Source organism: Carcharodon carcharias, chromosome 1 (genome assembly GCF_017639515.1).
Source record: "Carcharodon carcharias isolate sCarCar2 chromosome 1, sCarCar2.pri, whole genome shotgun sequence".
Taxonomy (NCBI): domain Eukaryota; kingdom Metazoa; phylum Chordata; class Chondrichthyes; order Lamniformes; family Lamnidae; genus Carcharodon; species Carcharodon carcharias.
The window spans coordinates 151,873,593-151,900,631 of record NC_054467.1 but is presented as its reverse complement, the minus strand read 5'-3'; the positions used below and the strand labels follow the sequence as shown (position 1 = coordinate 151,900,631).

The 27,039-nt window shown below is 45.9% G+C and overlaps 1 protein-coding gene across 3 annotated transcripts in view; it reads left to right on the top strand.

Moving 5' to 3' along the window:
• The window catches only part of lnx1 (ligand of numb-protein X 1), a 277,592-nt gene that overhangs the window by 166,757 nt on the left and 83,796 nt on the right, over positions 1-27,039 (top strand). The window lies entirely within an intron of this gene.

Below are 27,039 nucleotides of genomic sequence, written 5' to 3'. Positions count from 1 at the left end.
TCTTCCCCGAATCTAGTGAATTTGGGAAAATTAAAACCATCACATCAAATACCTCACTAGCCACTTCTTTTAAGGCCCTAGGACGAAATCCATCAGAACCCAGGGACTTGTCAGCCCCCACAATTTTCTCAGTACCACTTCCCTGGTGATTGTAATGTTCTTGAGTTCCTCCATCCCTTCCAATTCCTGATTTACAGCTATTTCTAGGATATTACTTGTATCCTCTAGAGTGAAGATCGATACAAAATACCTGTTCAATTCATCTGCTATCTCCTTATTTTCCATTATTAATTCCCCAGTCTCACTTTCTTTCAGGCCAACAGTCACTTTGTTAACTTGTCTTCTTTTTTAAAAAATTTATAGAAACTCTTACCATCTGTCTTTATATTTCTAGCTAGCTTTCTCTTGTGCGCTATTTCTTCCTTATCAATCTTTTAGTCACTCTTTCCTTTTTTTTATATTCTGTAAAATCTTCTGAGCTGCCACCCATCATTGCACAATTATATGCTTTTTCTTTAAATCTGATACTATCTTTAACCTTTTTAGTTAACCATGGATGGTGGATTCACCGCTTGGAATTTTCTTTTCTTGTTGGAATGTATCCATTCTGTGTATTCTGAAATATCCTTTTAAATGTCTGCCACCCATCTCTGTTGACCAAACCCTTAACCTAAATTGTCAGTTCACGTTAGCTAGCTGTGCTTGCTCATTTTGGAAAAGATGGACACAAATTTGGGAATCAGGAACACATTCAAGAACTCTGGAGAGATATGGTTAGTTTCCAAAGACAGAGCAGTCAATGGGAGCATTTTTTAGGGTGATGATCATGATGATGGCATTTTTAGGGATGTAGCAAAACCATTGTTGAATTTGATTAAAAATGGAAAATGCTGGAAAAACTCAGTAGGTCTGACAGTGTCTGTGGAGAGAGAAACAGAGGGCAGAATTTTCCTGTTGGCGTGCAGGGGTGTACCCCGCATGCCAATGCTTAAAATGATGTGCGGTGATGTCGGGCATGCATCCCGACATCACCGCGCACCATCGCGATATTTCGGAAGGCGGGCGCTATGAGTTCGGAGGCACACCCGCCATTAATTAACAGGCCAGTTCAGGTGGCAATTCAATACAATTTTTCGCAGCCCGTGCGATCTTCAGGACGTCGCACAGGCGCAACGGGCAGGCGTGTGGGAGACATTTATATTAGCCTCATCCACGGGCAAGATAAGAGGAGTCAGTGGAGTCATGAATGTGACCTTTCAGGTATCTAAGTGTGAAAGTTACTGATATTTGCCTGTGTGAGCAGGAATACTTCAAAACTCATACCAGCTGCTAGGACAGGAATAAAAGCCTTGGTCAAGACTCGACAGTAAAGATCATTTTTGGGGCCTGTAGCTATCAGGAAGCCTTCCCTTAGCCTGGGAATGGGAGTTGTGCTCTCCACTGGAGGCACCTCCTCTGAGGAGGAAGGGAGGGCCAGAAGGGGGAGGAGCACAGGAGTCCACATTCAGCCTCCAGGGGAGCCAACTTTGGGAGGAGAGGTGCAGGCACAAGGGGAGCAGGGCCAACAGGAAGTCCAAGGCAGTAAGGGCCACAGAAGATGCCAATATCCTGCTGCCAGGGTATACAGGTGGTAAAGCAACTACCTTAATATGTCTGAGGTGCAATGTCGAAGGAGGCTCATCTCTCAAGGGAGACAGTCAACTCTATCTGTCAGATGATAGGCCCTGAGATCTCAGCTAACTGTGTGAGTAGGCACCCCAGGCCAGTGGCTCTGAAGGGCACAGCTGCCCTCAATTTCTATGCCTCCGGCTCTTTCCAAGGGTCAGTGGGTGATCTTTGTGGAGTCTACCAATCAGCTGTCCACACTTGTGTCAAGCAGGTGACAGACACTCTATTCAGGTGTGCATTAACTTTTATCCACAACCACTGTGATGAGGCCAGCCAGACACAGCGGGCCAGAGGCTTCACAGCCATTGCTGGCTTCCCCCGTGTCCAGGATGCAATAGACGCACACATGTGGCCATCAAGGCGCCAGCAGGTTAGCCGGTGCCTTCATCAACAGGAAGGGCTTCCACTCCATGAACGTGCAGATAGTGTGTGACCAAAGGATGCTGATTCTACAAGTCTGTGCAAGGTACCCAGGCAGCTCCCACAACGCCCACATCCTCGGACACTCGCAGGTGCCGGGGCTCTTCAGTGCTCCAGCCCGGCTGGATGGATGGCTGCTGGGTGACAAGGGTTATCCCCTCAGAAGGTGGCTCATGATGCCTCTCCGTCATCCAAGACCAGAGGCTGAGCAGCGCTACAATAGGAGCCACGTCTCCACAAGGGCTATGGTGGAGAGAACCATGGATCTTCTCATGATGCACTTCTGATGCCTGGACCTTTCAGGGGGCGCACTCCAGTAACCCCCCCATCATTGTGTGTCACTGATAGTGGTTGCATGCTGTGCTCTCCATAATCTGGCTCAGGAAAGGGGCGACACTGTGGACGAGGAAGATGTGGACCCAGTTGCACCAGATACACACGATGAGTCCAACAGTGAGTCCAAGGATGAGCATACACAGGAGTACACAGAGGGGGTAGACGCTGACCTGGGCACACTCCAGGGAGGCAGGGACACCCAGGAGGCTTCAGCTAGCACACCACAGATGGATCTTCAACAATCGCCAGGGCTGCAGGCTCCATACTCGATACCTGAGTGCTAAATCTGCCTAGTTAGGAACATTAACTAAGGCCCTTGTCAATTATGCTAATGTCAAACAACTCACTCATAACATCATGGTTTTCCGTCCACCTGCAGAAGTAAGGAATCACCATGGCAACATGTCAAAATTTATTGACGGAACAAATGTAACTTCATAAAGCAAAAAATAAAAGTGCTGAACATCACACCAAGTCTTCAATAAATTACTAAGGGCCAACATAAAAGCACCAGTGAGAAACCATGGTGTGCCTAAGGTGCCTTAAGTTTACGTTTGTGGGTGCTACGTCTAGGTGCTGTCCCCTCATTGGCACTGGCATCTGAGACAGCCTGCTCACTGTGCTGTCCTGTTGGCCTCGATGACTTTGGTGGCCATCCTATGGCACATGGAGCCTTTTGAGGAGCCGACTAGGAGGGAGCGGCCAGTTCCACAGCTGGCTTCTCCCCAGTCACCGCAGCCTCATTGGATGCCACGGTCACTGGGAAAGGGGTGGAGGAGCTACCACCCTCACCCAGAGCACCCTGAGAGGAGCCCGCAGAGACAACAGGCAGCTGCTGCACTGACATGAGGTCGCTTCAGACCTCCCTGCTCACCGTTGATGGATGGGCACCGAGCTGGGATACTTGGTGCCCAAACCATCTCCCACATGGGCACTGACCAGCTGAGGCCAATGTCGCAGTGAGGACTTGCAGATCTGAGTGCAACCCCAGGAGCCCTGACTGGTCTCCTGGAGGAGCCTCTCCATGAGAGTCGCCAATCTCTTCATGGAGGAGGCATGGCGCTCAGCCATGAGGCTCATTGCATCAGTGATGTTCCATGTGGACTCCTCTAGCACGGACACCATGCCACGCATAGCCTCATGTATCTCTGCCAGATCCTCCCACACATCCTACTGCATTTCCAGCGTTTGTTGCTTCACGGACGACTCCAGAGGCACATCATTAGGCACCGACCAAGCAAGTATCTGGTCCCCTGCAGACCTCCGACTGCCAGTGCCCTGGGCACTCTCTGTCTCTGCCCACACCTCAAGCGAGTGTGAAGTGCCCTCACCGCTGTGCCCTGGGACACCAGCCGAATATCTAATTCCCACCGAGGTGCTAGTATCTGCACCTGGCTGAGATGGTGTGACACTGGTGAGTGGATTTCCTCTGGGGCCTCAAGGGTGAGAGGTGGATCCTCTGCCTCCTCCTCCCGGCCCTGCTCCGGTGATGCTGAAAGGAAGAAAAAGGACATTTGATTAGTTACAGTGCAGAGACAATGTCAACTTGCATGCCGCTCCCCCGGATCTTTATGTGCTCATCCTTCCATAATCAATGGTAAACCCATGTTGCTAACTTTAATCACTGAGCATTCAACAGTGCCATGGTTTCTGGGACACACATGGTGACCTCAGTGCTCGCCAAACATACTTCCCCATGGCACCCCAGCCTCACTGCCATCTGTGGACATGGTGCCTCCCCAGATCCATGGCCTGCTGCTTGTAAGCTGTTAGGATGGCCAACTGAGCCTGCCCTCTGCCAGTCTGTATTCGTTCAGAGGCATTGTGCACAGTCTTCTCCTGAAAAGAGAGAAGAGCATTTATTAGTTCAGCCAGCACCTGAATTCCCCTCGCATCCCTGCCAACCCAACCAGAGTGAGACATTGCAGGACTCCAGCTCTTTGTCACCCCGCATTTGCTGCACACTCACCCAAACAAGCCAGGGCTGACCGCACCCCCTCCCCCCCCATTGCCCAAATGCTGCCTCCTTCACATAAGGGACCACAAGGTGTCACTTTCCTAAGCAAGGAGGCACAAGCACGTGAAGCGCAAAGACCAGTAAATGGATTTGTGCCCCGCCACCTGGAAGCTCCCCTCCCAGCATGTTAGCCACTGACTTTGACATACTTCCCAGTTCCAGCACTCTGACTAGGTGCAGATCCTTGTTTCACCCCACTCTATACTCTTGGGTCAGTGTCACACATGCTATGGATGCAGAACACATCCTAGCTCAACCCGATCAGGGTGAGCTGGGCATGGACAATCTCTGCTGTCACACCCAGCGAGGGATACATGCTGTGAAGGATTCAATGCTGTTACTGTACTCAGAGATGCCGGGGTGGGGGGTTGGCTGCTGGGAGGAAAGGGTGACGGCTGCATTAAGTGACCTGAGGCAACATGGTACCAACCCTTCCCAAGTGCAGGAGATCGTTGAATCTTTTGCGGCACGGAGCCATGTGCGCCGCACCACATCATGGGAGCTCATGCTCTCAGCCACCTCCTCCCATACACATTTGTCATTTGGGGAGGCCTTTGCCTCCTGTCCCTTGGAAGAAGGATCTCCCACCGCACTGCCACCTCCTCCAGGAGGGCAGCTAGGTACACGTCGGAGAAACGAGGAGCACACTGTCCCTTCCTTCCAGCCTGGCCTGCCCCGCTGGCCTACCCTCCAGGCTTGCATCAGGCACATTGCTCCTCTGATGTGCTTTCTCCCAGTCATTATGAGCAGCCTTACAAAGGCTACCAGGCCTTCATTTAAACAGGCTGCCGGGTCCCCATTGCACCCGGTGGTCTGTGCACGCCCATCGCTGCCCGCCCACTCCCGCTATCCTCAGGAATTGTGAACTACGCTGGGTAGGCCTTAATTGGCCCGCCTGCATAAAATGTCAGCATGGACCCGATCACAGGTGGCAACTGGGCCTTCGCCCACCCATGCCTGCTGCTGCACAACCCTCCTAACATGGGGAAAATTCTCCCCAGAGTTAACGTTTCGGATCTGTAAGATCGTTCTTCTGAAGAAAAGTCATACGGACTCAAAACATTAACTCTGTTTCTCTCTCCACAGGGGCTGTCAGACCTGCTGAGTTTTTTCAGCATTTTCTGTTTTTATTTCAGATTTCCAGCATCTGCAGTAATTTGCTTTTGTCGAATCTGATTATGCGAATTTTAAATTTAACACATTGTAGGTAAGTGATGATAGGAATGATGAGTAAATTGGAATATTTGTGGGACAAGATATGGACAAATGATGTGGCTTAAAACAATTTAGAATTTGTGAAGAATGGCAGGTCAGCAAGGAAGTCATTGTAGTTAAGAATCAACATGGGATTTGGAGGGATGACTCCTCCACCTCCCTCCAGTCTCCAAACTATTCCCTCCCCACCCCCAGTATCCAAACTCTTCCCCCCACTCTCTCTCTCTCCAGTCACCGGGCCTCCGGCCCAGCCCTTCACTGCCAAACTCCAGGCCTGCGTCCGCCGAAATCCGAATTCTGCACCCCCATGGTTATCACCCACCACACATGCCACCCCCCACCACCTCCACCCCCCCCACTCCCAGTACTCACCTTGTTGCCAGCACAACGACTGCTCCCACGCTGGCTGAAAAACTTCACTTTCACTCCAACCACCCTCTCCCACTCCTCCATCCCTTCCCTGCCATCCACTCTCCCTCTCCAACTTCTCCATCTCTTCCCCCGGCTCTCCCCCTTCCCCCTCTCTCTCTGCCCCCTCTCTCTCCCCCTCCCTCCTCTCTGTTCCCCTCGTCACAACTCTTCCCCTCCCTTCTCCCCTTCCTCACCTCTCTCCCCTCCCTCCACTCTCCCTCCCCTCTCCCCTCTCTCAACCCCTCCGCTTCTGTCCGCCTTCCTCCCCTTTCTCTCTCCCTCCTTTTCTCTCACCCCTCTCCCCTCCTTTTCTTTGTCCCCCCTCCACCTCTCTGCCCCCCTCTTCCCCTTTCTCTCCCCAACCCTAGGAATAAAGAAAAACATTTTTAACAGTGATTCAGCAGCCTCATCTACAGTGAAAAAGGGCAAAGAGTGAGTACTGAAACTGGTTCAGTGTGAAACCTAGAGCAGGGTCTGGAACATGAATCTCAATTTCTCTTGAGGTTCTCAAAGATTAATATTTTTATAAAATCAAGGTTACTAAAAAGTGTGATTGTAATGACGTGATTAATATTTAACATGACAACAAGATTTCCTCTGTGCATAACATGAAATGTAATAAAGTTGTAAAATCCATCTATTGCGACTGTATATAATGCACAGAGGGTATCTTGCTCCAGGAATGGACACCAATATCAAGATTTCGGCAGGAAATATAATAGTGTTGGGAGAAAATATCTGGCATACAGAAATCACTCAGATTTATTTCCTAACAAGCTATCGCCTGTCATCATGTATTCTTTGTGGAAACCACTGCTAGGTTTAGTTGATTTATGTCACATATTAATATAGCTTGAGAACAAAAGAAAATCAGTACATTTAAAATGATGTTCATGACTCGCTACTGACTCAAGGTCATGTAATGCCACAGAAATTAATTCCAGGTGTAAAATAAAATGGTGATAAATAATCCAATGAGGCACAGATCACACACATGTTACATGCTAATTCATAGAAATGATTTACACTAGTCTTGTGATCAGAGTGCAATATTAGTTTCTCAAATTCATTCATGTTAAATAAAACCCAGTTAATTTGGGTGAAATTGTAAAATTTAACTTCCCTTGGCAGTCTGGGCTATTGAGTAGGATTTTTGCATTGTTTCTTGTGCCAGTTTATTTCAATCAGTACCTCCCAGAATCATGCCCCTCCTCCATCTCCCAGTGTCAGCTTCCCTCTTCCAAATGTACTAGCGTCCTTGCTGTGGTACAGATTCAAGCATCCAAATTTCTCTGTGGTTCAAGTAGTCATTGTCCACGTATGACCTCTGACCAGCTCATTGACTTGTCATTCAACCAGGGTGAGCATCACAGATTAGCTTGATGCAACATCCCATATCACATTCACAAAGCACAACCTTTCTAACATATTATCAGGAATGGGAGCCATGGCTTTATTTTTCTCTTTCTTACTTAGCTAAGGAATGCAGAAGTGATTGGTAGCACCCTTATCAGCACCCCCCCATAATATTATTTCTTATTTCGTGACCCCACACAGTAGGAAGCAATTGGACAAGTAAACTGTTCACTCTTTCAGGGACATAGTATTGCAGTCTGTTGCAATACGTCAAGGAAAATATTACGTGGCTATAAACACACTTGTCTCACATCATTAACTGGCTACATCTTGCACACACTACTCTCCAACTGCATGTTTTAATTTTATGCATTTTTTTTGATGAATTTCTTCGAATTGGTAACATTTTTGATGAAATAGGATGTTAAAGAAATATCGGTGATCCACCAGACTTTTCACTTGATCTCTTTCTTATTGTTTTGTGCAGTTATAACACAAGAGGATTTTTTATTACTCTGACCAGTACGTCTGAGAAACTGGGAACTGAAACCATTTTGAGAATTGCACCAGTTCGCTGAGGTTACAGGAAACTACTGATCATGAGAGGCTTATTATTTTGATTGTTAGTTGATTGTCACCTGTCTGACCCCAGGGCTGATGAAACTGATTATCCCTCTGTTTGCAGTCTCTATTGATAGAGGGCATATGTGGAAAATAGCCTGATGATCTGGCTGACCTTGTGGAGACTACAGGACTCTGAATTCAGAAAGGTCAAAGGGCAGTGTCATTTAACCCCGACCTCATGAGCGACTAACTTCACCAAGATGTAAAACCTAAAATGTTTAATGTGAAAATCTAAAAACAGTTGAAAGATCAATTTAGCTGCTTATGATGGGTGAAGTGTTGTATTTTTAAAGAACATTATTATTATATATCCCATGTGGTTTTGTTTTCTCATGTACTATGTGGCACCAGACATCTACATACAAACGGAATCCTTTGGAAAACTGACAACACCCTCGTCAAAAGCTCTATAAAAACTCTTAAAAAGTTTCCACAATCCTCCACCCTCAGCTGACTCTTTTTCTAAAGGTGCCGGTTAGTGCTGGCCTGTAAGGAAAACAATTCTGTCGAAAATACTGTGTCAGCCTACAATATGTATTTTGTATCTTATTTTTACAACTGGTTATGTTCCAGGAAAATGGTCCTTCAGCAAGAAAAAGCTTTGTTGATGTTTGAGCTAGGAGGAGGCTATGACAAATTAACCATTGAAAATCTCATTTTGTTCTAATTACACCAGAAGTAAGGTTAAAGCTGAAATAACCTTTCTTCCATGGGTGCCAGGGTCAATGGGACAGTACCATTATCATGGCCAGGCCATTGCATCTAATGTCAGTTTACTGTAGTATCTCCAAGCTACATATTTTTGAGTTTCTTCATTATTGGTATATTAAGCTGTATCCTGATGATGACTCATGTATATTCAGTGTACATATAAACCTGGTATGAGCACAAACCTAGATAAAATATTTATTTAACTCACATTTGGCTGCTTTAGCAGGCACAAGTAAATCTTCATTCTTAACAGCTCCTGATCTTACAGCAGTAGGTTTTCGGAATAAACTCTGTATTCAGAAGAGCAAGGGGTCTTTTAGGATCATCCAGCAGCATCCATGTGAAAGCTTAGCTGTTTACTGAGGTAAACGTAGAACCTCTGGGGGGGAGGGGAATCTGGATCATCCACAGATGAAGCTTGTAGTGCAAGCACACTTTCCTCTTTACCTATTTTTTTGTTGTTCCTCTTTAAGACAAAGGCCTATGTGCACCAGTCTTGACTGTATCACTCAGCAGATCAGGCAGCATCTGTAGAGCAAGAAACAAGGTTAGCATTTCAGGTCGATGATCTTAATGATTTGAAAGATGAAACTTATTTATTTGAGTTTGATATTGCACAAGAAAACATCTGATATTTTAACGTTCAGCCTTATTAGAAAACATTTTAGTGAATGGACCTTATGCCCAGGATTTTCCAGTCGTCGGGTGGGCTCAGCGAGAGTGGGCAATGGTGGTCGCAGAGCCGATTGCCACCCACGATCGGCTCCGCACTGCAATTTCATGTGGATGGGCCAATTGAGGCCCGCCCTGCTTGGATCGCGAGCGGTAGTGGTGAGTGCTACCTGTGCGGCCAGAGGGTGGAGGGAGAGTCAAGTCCAGCGCTCTTTCGCGCACGCGTGTGAGAGTGCTTCAGTCTCCCTGAGGCATGGAGTTGCCTTCGGGAAATTGAAGCACTTTTTAAAGAAATAGATAAGGACATTAAAAATTTAATGAAACATGTCCCTTCATGTGACTGTGTCACATGAGATGGGACATGTTTTTATTTTCAAAATAAAGTTTTCATTTCATTAGTATTAGCTTTAGGAAACCTCATCCCGCTCTTGGATGAGGTTTCCTAAAAAATGTAAAGGCCGCTTAGCTTTTTCGGCTGTCCGCCAACTGTAAGGTTGGACGGGCAGCATAAAATTCAACTTAATTACCTAGTTAATGGCCTTAATAGGCCTTTCAATTATTGGCAGGTGCGCACCCGCCGAACGAAATATCACGTGAGTTCACGATGACATCCAGTCACATGCCCGCACACCGAATGTAAAATTCTGCCCAATGAATATGATTTTTCATTTGTTATATTACCATTTCGCCTGAAGTGACACAACGTTGACCAGACACTCATCAGGGGTCAGAACGTTTGCAACACACCTGTGCTTCAGAATTGAATGGTAACAGTGTTTGTTTTAATATTATGTGAAAAGATTTTTACAACAGTATAAAATATAAAATGATGCCAAGTCAATGATTTAATAACAAAGTGACCTGAATTCCGTATAACATTTCCTGGTTTCTGTACACAAGGCAGGCAAAGCTAGCCATTGGCCAGAGCCAAGAAGAGTTCAATTGGGAAAGCACTTGTCCAGATTTGTTTAAATGCAAACCCTAAAATATTGGCCATTTCTGCAATTGCCAAATAAAACATTTCTATTTGATAACGTATTTTTCTTTCTGGACCCTGAAGAGCTTGGTCTTAAATGTGTTTTTTTTCAAACTTAGTGTCAAACACATTGAGCAGACTTGGGAATTTGAGAAGGTGTAGATCCTATAATATGCACCAGCAAAAGCTTAAGTCGATTTAATTAAGTTTAAAAATGCATTTAAAAGCAATCATTGGCATTTCACTGACCAGATGCAATATTTTACTCAGTAAAATAAGGGAGAAAAGCTGGCAATCTAAAATAAAATGTTAGAAATATAAAGCAGATCAGTTAACATCTAGAAAGAGAGAAGTTTCAGCTATGTAACCTTCCTGTCTTGATGAAGGGTACACACTTGTAAATGTCAGAATCTGTCTTTTTGCAGATGCTAACTGACCTGGTTTGGACTTCCAGTTTTTGTTACTAGCTTCTAGTTATCGTCTAGGCACTGAGCCGCCTGACAGTCTTACCTTAACGAACATTAATACCATCAACGGTAGATCCTGTACCATTAATGGCACTATAAACATCCCAAACTCACTACAGGCCACAGAGCAGGCACTACTTCTTTGTGATGATATTTTGCCCTGTTGGCAGAACAACTGCATATTCCTCGGAATTGCTGAAGGTTCAGGATTAATTCATAGGCTTACTGCATTTACTATTTCACTGTTGGCTTGGCCTAAATAGCCAAGTGGTTATGGTACTGGGTTTACAACCCCAAGATCAAGAGTTCAAATCTCACAATGGCAAACTATGAAACAATGTAACTTCATCTGAAACAGATGGAAATGTATTTGTACTCAAAAGAGTTACTATTTCACTGTAGGTGTTTAATGGCATACCCAGGAAACCTATTCTTTTAAAAACTGAGCTTATAATGAAATAGGGTCAGAATAACACTGAAGGGCACTTGGGATAAGTCTGTGGGCAGATCCCGGCCCTCATTCCAAGGTTATGGTAATTTATGTATTGTGCTATTTGTGGTACAGAGGGTACCTGTGAGGGGTGGAAAGTCACTGCAGCAGCTTACCTGGCCCAGGTCTATTATTTAAAAAGAACAGAGAAACCTCTGAAAATGATGGACCGGAAAAGACTAACTCCTCCATGGAGCTTGCAATCCTGATGCCCTAAAGCATTATGATCACAACAAACCACTCCCCACCTCACCTGCCCCAATCCCAGCATCAACAGCTAAGTAATCTCCCAGAAGAGATAAATAACAGGTTTTTTTTAAATGAAAGCTAATTCTGTGCAAGGAAATCTGGAAAACCCCTCTCTGACCCTCTTTGGCAGTCAAGATTCGTCCAGAAGTCTACATTGACCATGACTTTTATTACTGGTTCCTAAATCTATCTTTTGCACGCCGCTATTAGTAAGCAGTGAATCACCACTCATCACGTGCGCTGAAACTTGTATCTTGATCAACTATCCTTTGGAAAAGTAAAACCTCTCAGCATCTCATGTAGTTCTGCCCTTGGATAACCTATATGAATAACACCTGGTCCTCCCATCATTAATTGAAATAGTCTGTCAATATGCGCACAGGGCAGAATTTTGCCCTTGGCATGCGGGCTCAGTGGGGGCAGGCAGGGACGGTCGGGGAGCCAACCGCCGCCTGTGATCGGGCCCGGAAGGCAATTTCACGCTGGAGTGCCAATTAGGCCCCCCTTACCGCGAAACGGGGGGTGGGTGGGTAGGAGGGCGAACAGACTGAGCACGACCTTTGCACATGCACGCAAGTGAGCGCTGCATAATCTCCCAGAGCCAGAGAGCTGCCTCAGGGAGATGAAGAGATATGGAAAAAAAAAACTCTTTTTAAATGTAATAAAACATGTTCCCTCATGTGACTCTGTCAAATGAGTAGGGACATGTTACTAATGAAAAATTAAAGTTTTTATTTTATTTTTATTTGCTTTTGGAAACCTTTTGGATGAGGTTTCCAAAAATGTGCAAAGGCCGCTTGGCCCTCTTGCCTGCCCGCCAACCGTAAGGTTGGACAGGCAGCAAAAAGTTTATTTTAAATAATTTGTTAATGGCCTTAATAGGCTTTTTAATTGTCAGCGGGCGCTGCTGCAAGTGTGCGATGACGTCGGGATGCGTGCCTGACATCGTCACGCATCATTTTACATTTGGTCAGGTCAGGCGTGTGCCCACCCGCTAAGCAAAAAGTTTTATCCATAGTGTAATGCCTTCATTATTTTCAGTTGTATCAGATCACCCTAGAGTCCATGTATCTGTAAAGTAAATATGAACAAGTTTTTAAGCCTATCTGGGTAACAATGTATTTGAAGCCCGTTATCATTCTTATAGCCCTTCTCAGAACGTTTTACAAAGCCTCTATTATTGTCCTCTATTGCCGGCATAAACTCGATGGGCCAAATGGTCTTCTTCTGTGCTGTAAGTGGCTTTCTGACTCTAAGTGCTGGGATCAAAACTGAATACAGTATTCTAAATGAGGCCTAGCCAAAAAAAATCAAAATGGTGTGTTTTGTTTTATATTGAATTGTTCTGGGAATGAAACCTAGTGCCTTATTTGCTTTTGGCTTTCCATTCACAACATTGGCTGTGAAATTTAAAAGAAGCCCTACAGTGATGTCCTGATGATTGGCCTCCATCACCCATAACCATATCCCTTTGTGCTAGATACGACTCCCAACCAGTGGAGCATTTCCCCCCGATACCCTTTGACTTCAATTTTGCTAGGGTTCCATGATGCCACACACGGTCAAGTGCTGCCTTTGTATGCAGATCATTTTATTGGGTCCATAACTTCAAGAGGGAAACTATCCCTTTAAATAATCAGTAAATCTTAGTGCTTAAATGCACTGCATCAAAAATAGGATAGCACTTTTGCTGAAATTAAACCTGTCAATTTTCTGGGATTTAAGAGTGGGCGGGGGAAGGTTGAAAAATTGCTCAGGGACTGCACTGCACTTTAAGATACAAATTAGGGAAATATGTCCTTCAACATTGGATGTGGAGAACACCTGCAAGTCCCCAGTGGCTGCTATGCTAATTGGTGGTGGGCACATGCTGTCAATTTTCCATCGTTGGAAAGCTCATGCAGTTGCTCATTGAGGGATACTTTTCATAGGATGTTTTATTGGCAGCCTTACACTTTGACAGACCTCTGAGACTTGCTGCAGGAAAACTCCAAATTCGGCCTGGTGAAACACTTCTACAGGGGCTTGGGAGCCCACCTACAATATAGATTTGACTATGAGGTCAGAAGATCAGCTGGGGTTAGGGGCTTGGGTGGAAGTGAAATACCTTGAGTGTTATTTCTTCTTTTAAGCTGGATAAATAGATCAGGTGTTTAGAAAACAGGCAAGCTACAAATCTCCAAGCAGAACCTTTATGCAGATTGTGTGATATCTCTTATAATAACATGATTGTTCCATTATTTTTCAAGTTAATAAAGGGAAATTTGATATAGCCTGAGGGAGGGGAAACAGAGGGTAGAAGACTGAAAGTTTCACAGTCATTGAAAAGAAACCCTCTGTTTTTAATAATGTGATTGCCTCATGGGTCAGGACCTTTAACACTTGTGACAACCATATTTAAAGGGTTCTGTGCACTTCGACGTTAGGGTTGACTACTCCACTAGAACTATATGGAAGTTTTGTTCATCCTGCCAATCCACTTCTCATAGAATTGACTCACAACCATTACTTGGTGCTCAAACCACAATCAGTTATAGAAATGTTATGTTGTAGAACCAGGCGCACAAGATGTAATTACCGGGAGCAAGAAAAACGTTGAAATGTGCACAAAACTCTTTTGTAACTGTAAATTGCATTCTGTATTATTTAAGTATATAAGATTGCAGTTCAAGGCCAATAAAAGCACTGCATCAGACATAGTACAACATGAAAACTGCCCAGTTTATTCAGCTGCAGTACTATAAATAATTTGTGGGCACTAGTGTTTAAATTAACAAGAGTTGGGATAGCAACCAGTTTATTATTTTGGACTGCATATTTTGAAAATTTTCTTAATAACTGCAATAACAGAAATCAATTTAGTTTTAGTCATGGTCACAGTTTTTAAAAGTAGGATAATAATATAGGCCTACAGCAAGAAAAGAAGCTGGACTAGAGCCAGGCCACAGTGAGGCCTACTGGGTGTATCCTCTTGCTCTGTGACGTGGTCTCTTTCTCCATTAGCCGTTATTTCTGTCTCTTCTCTTTATATATATCCCCTATTTCTACCATTTATTAACTATTATTTTTCTCTAGGCATACTAGATAGTTTCGAAGAAGAGTCATATTGGATTAAAAACGTTAACTCTGTTTCACCCTGCACAAGTGCTGCCAGACCTGCTAATTTTCCCCAGCACTTTCTATTTTTATTTCAGATTTACGGCATCTGCAGAATTTTGCTTTTATATTAGACGGATTTAGTCTTTTTACACATTCTTCTCTATTTGAATGGGATAGGAAGAGTGCATTGGTGCTGTGAGAATATTCTGGAGGCTAATCATTAATATATGGAAGAAACAGGGGCAGGGAACACAATGTGGGATTAACACTTGTATGTTCCTTCCAATGCACGTGGCGTGACAGCTTCATGCTGTCTGAACATTAACATGACTGCAGTGTGCAGCTAGCACTAACCCCACTGTTCAGTGGCTGCATGCTTCAAGCTGTTCCCGTACAACTACAACACTGGCATCTACCCGGCAATGTAGAAAATTGCCCAGATATATGCTGTCCACAATAACCAGGACAAATCCAACCAATACGCCCCATCAGTCTATTCTCAATCATCAGCAAAGTGATGGAAGCAGTCATCGACAATGCTATCAAGCAGCAATTGCTCAGCAATAACCTGCTCACTGACATTCAGTATGGGTTCTGCCAGGGCCACCAGCTCCTGACCCCATTGCAGCCTCCAAACAGGTTCAAAAGACCTGATCACAAGCGGTGAGGTGAGAGAGTCTGCTTTTGACATAAAGGCAGCATTTGACCTGGTGTAGCATCAAGAAGCCCTAGCAAAACTGGAGTCAAATCAGAATCAGAGGGAAAACTCTCCATTGGTTAGAGTCATACCTAGCATAAAGGAAGATGGTTGTGGTTGTTGGAGGTCAGTCATCTCAGTTCCAGGACATCACTGCAGGAGTTCCTCAGGGTAGGGTCCTAGGCCCCACCATCTTCAGCTGCTTCATCAATGACCTTCCCTCCATCATAAGGTCAGAAGTGGGGATGTTCACTGATGATTGCACAATGTTCACCATTCGCGACTCCTCAGATACGGAAGCAGTCGCTCTCTGGACAACATTCATGATTGGGCTAATAAGTGACAAGTAACATTCGTGCCAAACAAGTGCCAGGCAATGACCATCTTCAACAAGAGGGAATCTAACCATCTCTCTTTGGCATCCAATGACGTTACCATCACTGAATCACCCAGTATCAACTTCCAGGGGATTACCATTGACCAGAAACTGAACTGGACCAGCCATATAAATACTGTGGTTACAAGACTAGGTCAGAGGCTAAGAAATCTGTGGAGAGTAACTGACTCCCCAAACCCTGTCCACCATCTACAAGGCACAAGTCAGAAGTATGGTGGAATACTCTCCACTTGCCTGGATGAGTGCAGCTCCAACAATACTCAAGAAGCTTGACACCATCCAGGACAATCCGCTTGATTGGCACCCCATGCACTACCTTCAACATTCACCCCCTCCACCATTGTCGCTCAGTGGCAGCAGTGTGTAGCATCTTCAAGTTGCACTGCAGCAACTCACCAGGGGTCCCTCGACCTCCGAACCTGTTACCACAACCACTTTGAAGGACAAAGGCAGCACAGGAAGGGAACATCACCACCTGCAAACTCCCCTCCAACCCACACACTATCCTGACTTGGAACTATATTGCCTTTCCTTCACTGCGGCTGGGTCAAAATCTTGGAACTCCCTCCATAACAGCATAACAGTGTACCTACACCACATGGACTGCAGCAGTCCAAACAGGCAGCTCACCACCACCTTCTCAAGGGCAATTAGGGATGAGCAGTAAATGTTGGTGAAGGCCACTAATTCCATGCTGGAGAGGGTTAGGGCTCAGAAGCCCTGGCAGCCATTTAGAATACAATGCAGCCAGAAAACTGGAGTTCAGAGAAACCTGGGGGCAGTGCCAGCTTAGCAAAGCTTGCAGTTTGCAAAAGAGTTGGATTTGTACCAGTAATTATAGGTGGGAGTGCAGCTTTCTGAATTCCATGGAATGCATTCTTAGGAGAAGAGATTGAAGCATCGGGAGGTGAGCAGTCAGAGGCAGTCCAAGTTAGAGCAGGTTTTAGGTAATTCAGAGGCTAGGTCTTCAAATGTGAAGAGCTGAAATTCCTCATGAGGGAGACAGAGTTGTAATGAGATATTGTGGTCCGAATTTTCTGGCCCCATTGGCTTCGGACGTCATGGCAGGCCCCCTTCCTCCAATATGGTGAGAAGGCCAAAAATCAGCTTTATGCCATCATGAAACTAGTTTGCGATTGTCCACTCAACCCGCCAATGACGGGCTGCATTTCAGCCACTGCACATCAGGAACTTCATTTTAATGTATTTGCAGCTAATTATAAGCCCTGCTCGCCGGAATCATTCCCCCATGTCAAATTAACCACCCACATCAGCACGACTTCAGAATGGCATACTTCACGACTGCCTTTAACAGGCGTGCACCTGGCAACCTGAATGTCAAGGGGAACTTAGAGGTGAGTGCACCTTGCACAGCGCTCCTGAACATTGTCCGTAGGGCATCAAGGAAGAGGTGCTGTGCATTCACGGGGGACACAGGCAAGTCGCTTTTTCCAGGGTAGCTTTCACTGCAGTGCAAGGGCTCCAGTGCAGTTCAGGGTTGGGGGGCAAGGCAGCACGGACTGAAAGAAATACTCAAGCACATGCTGGGGGGTAGTTAGAGTGAGGGGGGGATGAGGGAAATAGCCACACACTTGGAAAAGTTTGTCGAAAGTGAGCATCCTTCCGCAGCTGAGGTCATCCAGCTGCAGCTCCATTGACATACTTGGAGTCTAGCCTCTGAAGCTTTTCTGCCCAATCAAGCAATGCAAAAGCAAGAAAGTGCCACCAAATGCACCAGAACTTTTCACCCCTTGGGCACAGACTGCAAATTAATGTGTGTTTTCGGGGGCAGCAAAGCAATTGGCCGACTAGGAAAGCTGTAGAATCCCCTTGCAAAAGGTGTCATGATGCAGTCACTAGCAGAGGTGCTCATAGCCCCTTGCAATGTCAGCATCCCGGTTGGATCAGTCTCCCCCATGGTTCAAGCTAACAGCGCAGCCTTGCAGTGCAGGTTAGGCGAAGGCTTATGCCTGAGCTGAGAGCACAGCATGCAGTCCAGTGGCTGATGCTGCTGCCAATTGGTCAAATGCAGCAGGGCAGAGTTGGGGGCAGTTTTTGAACAGCCAGTGATTGTACTACACACTGGCCATTCAAGTGGCCGCCAGCACTTTCCCGCATGTGTGAAGGGGCCTTCAGACTTAACCAAGATAGGTTCAGAGGACATCCAAGCTAACCCATGTCTCTCTCTCTCTTTGATCCTGCAGGAGGAGAACATCAGGATCATGGAGCCTGGTGATTTAACGGTATATCTCATGGCTTAAACAGACCAGAGAAGAAGAAGAGATTGGTGGAGATACCTAGCTTAGCTACCCGCAGAGGATGTGGCTGATGACAGCCATGCAGCGGCCTCAGACTGCAACAGACCGACGGTATAACGAGGCTCATGCTGCAGGCCGGACTTTGGTGGAGCAAACAATAGGCACTTTGAAAATGAGGTTCCAGTGCTTAGACAGGTCTAGTGGAGCACTGCAATAGGGTCCCCACAGGGTGTTGTGCATCATCATTGCTTGCAACGCACTCCACAACCTGGCGCTGCAAAGGTGGAGGACCTGGCTGAAGAGGAGATGGAAGAGCTGCACATCTCCAATGAGAACGACGTCAAAGGCGATGATGGTGATGAGGTCCTCGAAGGCAAGGATGCTAGCAACAAGGCCTTTACTCTGGCCAGACGAGGCAGGCACACTCGGGAGACCCTCATAGCTGCAAGATTCATGGAGGAGATGAGGAGATGCAGTGAAGACAGTCCTGACATCCTCACCTTGCATCTGTGAATGTTTGACTCCTGTGTGGCTGATGGCAGTACATATACCCTCAGTCCTCAGGCTTCTGTCATGGAGATGCAGTAGAGGCCCTGAGCGTCGTTATATTCCAGGAAGATGATGATGACATGCAGTGAGGACAGTCCATAGATATTCACATCGCCTCTGAGAATGTCTGACTCCTGTCTGGCTGAGGGCAGCTCACTTGCACTCTGTGATCAGCGTCATATCATGCAGACCCAGCCACGAAACTTTAAATACACCTGACCCCATCACCAGTCACAGATGCTGAAGAGATGAGGGCCAGCCCCACATCAAGAAGTTGAGAGCACACAGAGAGAATGATGGAACACTGTGACCCCTGCCCACGGCATTCTGGCAGCAATGACAAGCACCATCGAGGTGCAGGCATCAGTCATGTGTGCTTGGTTAGCTTGGGTGTCCTCTGAACCTATCTTGATTAAGTCTGAAGGCCCCTTCACACACGTGGGAAAGTGCTGGTGGCCACTTGGATGGCCAGTGTGTAGTACAATCACTGGCTGTTCAAAAACTGCCCCCAACTCTGCCCCGCTGCATTTGACCAATTGGCAGGGAGTGTGAAGCCAGACCATCACTTTGGTCTGAAGGTTACACACTGCACAGGGAAGAGGCCCTGGATTGAGACACCTGCCTTTATCTTGTGCAGGAACTAATATTTCATATCTGAGTGACATGGACACTGCTCATCTTAACAAGGAGCCAAAGGCAGGAAGACATTCTTGGGTGATTATTTACAATTGTGAATAATATTTGTGAGTAAAACCTGTGCCCAGGCTGTGCAACTACACCTTCTTAACCTTCCTAACCCTGCCACTATATCTTGGTGCTCCCCCAACATCCACAGTCCTGCTGACTGCTACGCCCTGACTGGGATGATCTTGGCGGGCGTCCTTTGGAGGGCCAAGACCTGGAGGGCCTCGGCCTGCTTTTGACAGTGGCACACTCCTGGGCCTGTGGAGCTGGAGCTGCTGGGGTTACAGGAAGAGGGGATTTGGATGGGCCAGACATTCCTGGAGTCAGCTGGGTGGATGTTGCTTGGTTATTTCGAAGAGGGGAGTTAGCAGCCATGCCACTGAGGGATCAGGATTTTCCTCTCAGATTAACATATAGGAAAATCCTAATGCACACATTAATTATTGTATGCTAAATGCTGCTTTATTGCTTTTTGGTGATTACTTTTCAAGTGTTAACATAGGGTTGTAATGGATTTACATCTGCTCATCCCCCTTCCTATGAGTGCCTGAGGGCCTCTGGCTGATTCCTTGAGGAGAAGGGGAAGCTGGAGGGGGATTGAGCTGACCTGCACCCTTCTTGCGCTGACACTGCTGGAGACCAACTATGGCATCCGTGATGGACTTCAGCCCACGCAGCAATACAGGACTGATGTCCTGGATCAAGGTCTCTAAGGTGGCTGCCATCCTACCAGCGTTGACCTTGGTGCGTTGGCATGCTGGCATTATCACCTCAGACTGAAGGCAGACAGACTCCCCCATTGTGCTTTGCAATCTGAGGAGTGCAGCGGACATCCCTTCCTGATGTTCCTGAGCTTGCCTTTGCAGCTCCAGCAACTGAGGTATGACTGAATCCAGAGGCTCCTTATCTGACTCAGACACAGCAGATTGCTGGCCTCCAGCAGGCCTCTGAGTGCCGGATACCTGAGAAGTCCCTGCCACCACCTGCTGTGGATCAGACAGTGTGATGTGCTCAACAGATTGTGACCCCAAGGCTACTCTAGGATTAGGTCCCACTGCGGTGTGTGTCTCTGCACTGGTGGAGGGTGTGGGCGAGCACTGTGACGGGTCTTCGATTAGGGTGTCATCAGATTCTTCTTCCAAGGTTTATTCAAGCCTTCAGTTGAGGATCTGGGTTGTGGACCTCCTTGGCTGCTTCCCAGATGTGCCTGCAAAAGCAAGGAGAGATAATTAGTGCATGGCAGGGGACTGCAGAACAGGGGAACTGACTCACAGCATGGGTGCCTGATGGATGTTGCACTGCTGGATCTTCACTTGGCTGAACACTGCCAATCTCATCATTAGCACAGGAACAGTCCAGATCCTCGCTGACCTGCCGGATGACTCTATTTTCAAAATCCATGAGGACCTTGATTTCAGGCATTCCTCCACTGATCTGCGACCTCTCCCTTTTGTTGTGTGCCAGCTTGTCCTGCATGAAGACAGATGGAGAGAGTGTAAGCAGGATACCTGCCAGGCCAGATGATAAGTATGCCTGGCATGTGTGGGTGGTGAGTGGTGCCATGGATGGGATGAGGACACAATCCGCAGGGCAGATGAAGGTGTGTGTGAGAGAGTGAATAGTAATGTCCTTTGAACTAGCAGTGAGTGAGATCCCTGTGGATATGTGATGGGTTTGTGAGTGTGTGAAATGAAAGTGATGGGAAGACTGACTTACCCTGGTGGGACAGATGAGATCATTCATCCTCTTTCGTACTGGGTCCCTGTCCTGTTTTGCAGGGTGTTGGCACTGACCACCGCTGCCACATCCTTCCATGCTGGATTGGTGACCTAGTCTGCTGGTCTTGCCCATAGCAGGGGTAGAGGGCTTCACAGCCGGCCTCCACTCCATCCAGTAGGTGCCTGAGGGAGGTGCCACTAAATTTGGGGGCAGCATGTTTCCTCCCTTTGGCAGCCATGACTTTGCAGCAGCTTTCAATCCGTTAGAGTCTTTTCTGACTTTGTATAGTCAAGTTTTTTTTGTTTGTTTTAAACCGCAATCTTTATTCTCCTAGTGGGTTACTAGGATTTCAAATTTCATCGACTTTGAACAAAAAGGTTACTGATCCTTAACTAAATTGTAACATTCCCCACCCAAAATTGGTGTATAATGTTGACACCCTTGCTGCATTAATAGTCTTGTAGCAATGTTAATTGCCACACACTTGCTTTAAATGTCATAGTGCCTCCAACATGGCTGCCAAGCATGTACAAGTAGCTATGTGCATAAATGTACTTTAGTACATGTGATTTGGCCATTTTCTGATATTTGGAAGAAGCTGGAGCATTTTGGACATGTGATCTGCATTACTGAGCTAATGCAAATAATACCAGCAAATCATCAAAAATGACTTGTGCCAGTTGGAAAGGGCTGTTCTGGTAGTTATTATGACATGCAGTAGCTTCTGGACACTTTCCCAGCTACAAACTAAGATGAGGAATTGGCAAAAAGCTAAACCATCAACAGTTCATTATTATGTACAGGTGTTGTTGCTGACAGCACAGTGAGGAGTGATAATGTGCAAGTGGCATTTTAATGCAGTTGCAGTTTAGAGCAAGCAGACTGTGGAGCTAAATTTCAAATTTAACCCAATAATTAGAGAGACTGCAAAAACATTTAATATTATAGAATCATGGGATGATCCAATTAGTCCCACATTACTGCTCTTTCTGCGTTGCTGTGTAATTTATTTTCCCCTTCAAGTACTTATCCAATTCCCCTTAAACTACTTAATCTATTTGCACCACCCTTTCAGGCAGGGCATTCCAGATCACAACCTAAGGCATAATTTTTTTCCCCTCATGCAGCCTTTGGTCCTTTTTCCAATCACCTTAAATCTATGTCTTCTGGTTATTGGCCTTTCAGCCACTGGAACCAGTTTCTCCTTATTCACTCTGTCAAAACCATTCAGAATTTTGAACAACTCTAAATCTCCTCAGCTTTCTCAGTGCTACAGAGAATCATAAGACCATAAGACCATAAGACATAGGAGCTGAAATTAGGCCATTTGGCCCATCAAGTCTGATCCACCATTCAATCATGGCTGATAGGTTTTTCAACCCCATTCTCCCGCCTTCTCCCCGTAACCTTTGATCCCCTTACCAATCAAGAACCTATCTATCTCGGTCTTAAATACACTCAATGACCTGGCCTCCACAGCCTTCTGTGGCAATGAATTCCATAGATTCACCATTCTCTGGCTAAAGAAGTTTCTCCTCATCTCTGTTCTAAAAGGTCTTCCCTTTACTCTGAGGCTGTGCCCTCGGGTCCTAGTCTCTCCTACTAATGGAAACATCTTCCCCACATCCACTCTATCCAGGCCTTTCAGTATTCTGTAAGTTTCAATCAGATCCCCCCTCATCCTTCTAAACTCCATCGAGTATAGACCCGGAGTCCTCAAGCGTTCCTCATATGTTAGGCCTTTCATTTCTGGGATCGTTCTCGTGAACCTCCTCTGGACCCTCTCCAGGGCCAGCACACCCTTCCTGAGATACGGGGCCCAAAATTGCTCACAATATTCTAAATGAGGTCTGACCAGAGCCTTATAAAGCCTCAGCAGCACATCCCTGCTTTTATATTCTAGTCCTCTCAAAATAAATACCAACATTGCATTTGCCTTCCTAACTATCGACTCAACCTGCAAGTTAACCTTAAGAGAATCCTGGACTAGGACTTCCAACTCCCTTTGCACTCAAGATTTCTGAATTCTCTCCCCATTTAGAAAATAGTCTATGCCTCTTCTTCCTACCAAAGTGCATGACCTCACACTTCCCATGTTGTATTCCATCTGCCACTTCTTTGCCCATTCTCCTAACCTGTCCAAATCCTTCTGCAGCCTCCCCGCCTCCTCAACACTACCTGTCCCTCCACCTATCTTTGTATCATCTGCAAACTTAGCCAGGATGTCCTCAGTTCCTTCATCTAGATCATTAATGTATAAAGTGAAAAGTTGTGGTCCCAACACTGACCCCTGCGGAACTCCACTAGTCACCGGCCACCATCCTGAGAAGGACCCCCTTATCCCCACTCTCTGCCTCCTGCCAGACAGCCAGTCTTCTATCCATGCTAGTACCTTGCCTCTAACACCATGGGCTCTTATCTTACTGAGCAGCCTCCTTGTCAAAGGCCTTCTGGAAGTCCAAGTAGATAACATCCATTGGCTCTCCTTTGTCTAACCTACTCATTACCTCCTCAAAGAATTCTAACAGATTTGTCAGGCATGATCTCCCCTTGCTGAAACCATGCTGACTTTGCCCGATTTTATCATGCACTTCTAAGTATTCTGAAATCTCATCCTTAATAATGAACTCTAGAATCTTACCAATGACCGAGGTCAGGCTAATCAGCCTGTAATTTCCTGTCTTTTGCCTCACTCCCTTCTTAAACAGGGGGGTTACATTAGCGATTTTCCAGACCTCTGGGACCCTCCCTGACTCCAGTGATTCCTGAAAGATCACCACTAACACCTCCACTATCTCTTCAGCTATCTCCTTCAGAACTCTAGGGTGTAATCCATCTGGCCCAGGTGATTTATCCACCTTCAGACCTTTCAGTTTTCCTAGCACCTTCTCCTTAGTAATGGCCACCATACTCACCTCTGCCTCCCCAACTCTCTTGAACTTTGGGAATGTTACTCGTGTCTTCCACCGTGAAGACTGACGCCAAGTACCTATTCAGTTCCTCCACCATTTCTTTGTTCCCCACTACTACTTCTCCAGCGTCATTTTCCAGCAGCCCAATGTCCACTTTTGCCTCTCTCTTACCCTTTATATATCTAAAAAAACTCTTGCAATCTTCTTTTATATTACTGGCTAGTTTACCCTCATATTTAATCTTCTATCTCCTTATTTCTTTTTTAGTTGTCCTCTGTTGGTCTTTGTAGGCTTCCCAATCCCTTGGTTTCCCACTGCTCTTCGCCGCATTGTATGCTTTCTCTTTAGTTTTTATGCTGTCCCTGACTTCCCTTGTCAGCCATGGTTGCCTCGTCCTCCCTTTAGTATGCTTCTTCTTCCTATGGATTAATTTTTGCTGTGTCTCCCAAATTACTCCCAGAAACTCCTGCCATTGCTGTTCCACTGTCTTTCCTGCTAGGCTCATCTCCCAGTCAATTCTGGCCAGCTCCTCCCTCTTTCTCTTCAGTTGCCTTTATTCAACTGTAATCAACCCCAGTTTCTCTTGTCTCAGCACAAAACTGAACTCCCTCAATTCAGGTACCATTCCAGCAGCCTTTCCTCTGCCCACCCACTGCCGCCACAACCTATCTGAAATTTTACGGTAAGGGAGGCATCCAGCAGCTTGTCTGCTCTTGGGCCTTTTGAGACCCTTAAGCGGTCAAATGATGACTACTTAAGGGCCTCATCCCACCACCACCAGTATTTTATCCACGGTTGGGGAAGCCCCACGCCATGTGAGAAGCCCGGCAGCTTTAGCTGGGGGGGATCATGTTGGGAAAGCGGTGGTTCCTCCTTTATGGCTCTGTGTACTTTGTATTTTCCTGTTTTGTTGTACAGAACATTTAAACATCAGATTAATATGTAAATTTAATTGTTTTCTTGCTTTTTTTAAAGTTTCTCTTGCTTCTTGGACCTGAAATTGTTTGGCTTATGACTCATTACTACTGCATGTTTTTGTTCTTCAGTAGTTTATGAGCAAGTGTATGATATGTAATAAAAGTAATGGTTTAGTCAGATTTTAATCCACTATACTCAGTAGTCCAATAAATATTCCTTAAGATTGTGCTAGTGTTTCTGGACGTGTTAAGATATTGATAGAACTTGATTATGATCTAATTGCCAATCAAGTATAATAGTCATATCCTATTACTTCTTATTTCAGACTTTTATTGTCAAAGATAATTACTCAGTTTAGTCAGTTTAGCTCTATATGTTTCATTGAATGCTCTATTAGGGTGGTCTCTCCCCTTTTGCGCACTTTCCATTGATCTACTACAGACTTCTCAAAATTTGTTTTGTGTCATGATATTTGGCCTTTTCATCTAGATGCTAACATCACACAATTGATTATAGACATAAGTAAATGATCTCATTGCCTGGAGGGTGAATGAAGACAGTTCCATGCTTTGCTACCAACAAAAATGTTAGCATCATTTTAAAGCTATTGTGACAGCTGTGGTATACAACAAATTTCATAGAATTGCCAAAAAAGAGGCATGAATCTCTGCCGCCAATATTAGGAAATAATGGCCCAGATTTTCCATTCTCTGGAGGGCCATACCCCAGAGGTACATTAGAAGATGCGCTGGGGCATGCCTCAGATGTCCTCAAGCAAGGACTGCACGGAAGTTGCTCAGGAGGTCGTAACTTCCATTGGACAATAACCCTGCGTCTGGAATCCTCCAAAACTCTGAGTTAAAGTCAGAGACTTTGGATGGTTCGACTTAGCTAGCAGAATAGTTACCAAGGAAAAGTTAGAAGGAATAAAACCACTTCTAACTCTTCAGTAACTGTGCTACTGACACCCCCAACTCCCACTGGACCCGCCCCCCACTGACTAGCCTGCTTTGGCCCTCCTGACTACCCCCTGACCACTCGACTACCCACCACATCCAGCCCAACTTCTCACTACCCCCACCCGCTGACGACTCAACCCCTCCAACCACCTGACCCCCCCCGACTACACCTCCAACCTCACCTGACCACCCGACTACCATCTACACCCTCCGCACACCCGACCATCCTCCAACCACCCAATCCCTCCCACACCACCTCACCCCCTCACGCATCACCCAACCGGACCTACTCCCTCACTTATCTTACACACTTTCCTTCTCTCCTGTCAAAGTGGCTGGGATATTTAAACCTACCAGAATACGGCAGCTAGTGACATAAAAAGGGGGCATAGCTACATTTCCCTGACAAGCCACCGAAGATCTCCAGGAGCAGTTATGCTCCACATTTCTCAGCAGGCCCAGGTTGGAAGTCTAGGCGAGAAATGTGTAGCTCCAGACTAAAGTAGGAAAATAGGAGCAGAGTGGCAATCCGATGGTGACTGCCACTGCACAGAAGATTCAGCCCTTTAATGCCTACACTGGAATGGCAAAATGGTTAGAGGTTTCCACAGCACATTGTTCCCCACCTCACACCCCCTCCACCTCACACCCCCGCCCTGCCGCCCACCACCTCCTTCAACAATCATTTTCCTTGTGACAATGCCAAGGTTCTTAAATTCATGTGTCCCATGGGTGTAAGATGAGAACTGTGTAACATTTCCAGCTCAGATACAATGGATTGATAATATTGTATTGGTGTTGAAGTTACCAATCACACGTCAAATACTTGTGGAAAGATTCTTGTGTTGTACTCCTCTTTGACTGATGTATCCTTCTACTTAGTGTGTAATGTAAGTCAATGGCATGGCTTAAATCCCCATACCAGCTGTGGTAGTTCATGGAAGCCTGCCTCCTAGCCTTACCCCTGTTTGCAGAACGATGCCCCTCAAGCTATATATAACCAATTGTCTGACTCTAATGGAGAGAGATGACTATGGGCCTTGGTGGACTATGGCTAATTACTTACTTAACCAGTCTCATGTTTCCTCCATTGGTAGGTTAAATGCTTTAACTCTGGAGCATAATAATATTAGTTGAACATCAACTGCACTACTTTATCAGCTTGTACATTGAACTGAATCACTTGCTAAGTAACATTAAGCTATGTTTTGTGAGATTTAATGAGATGTACAATT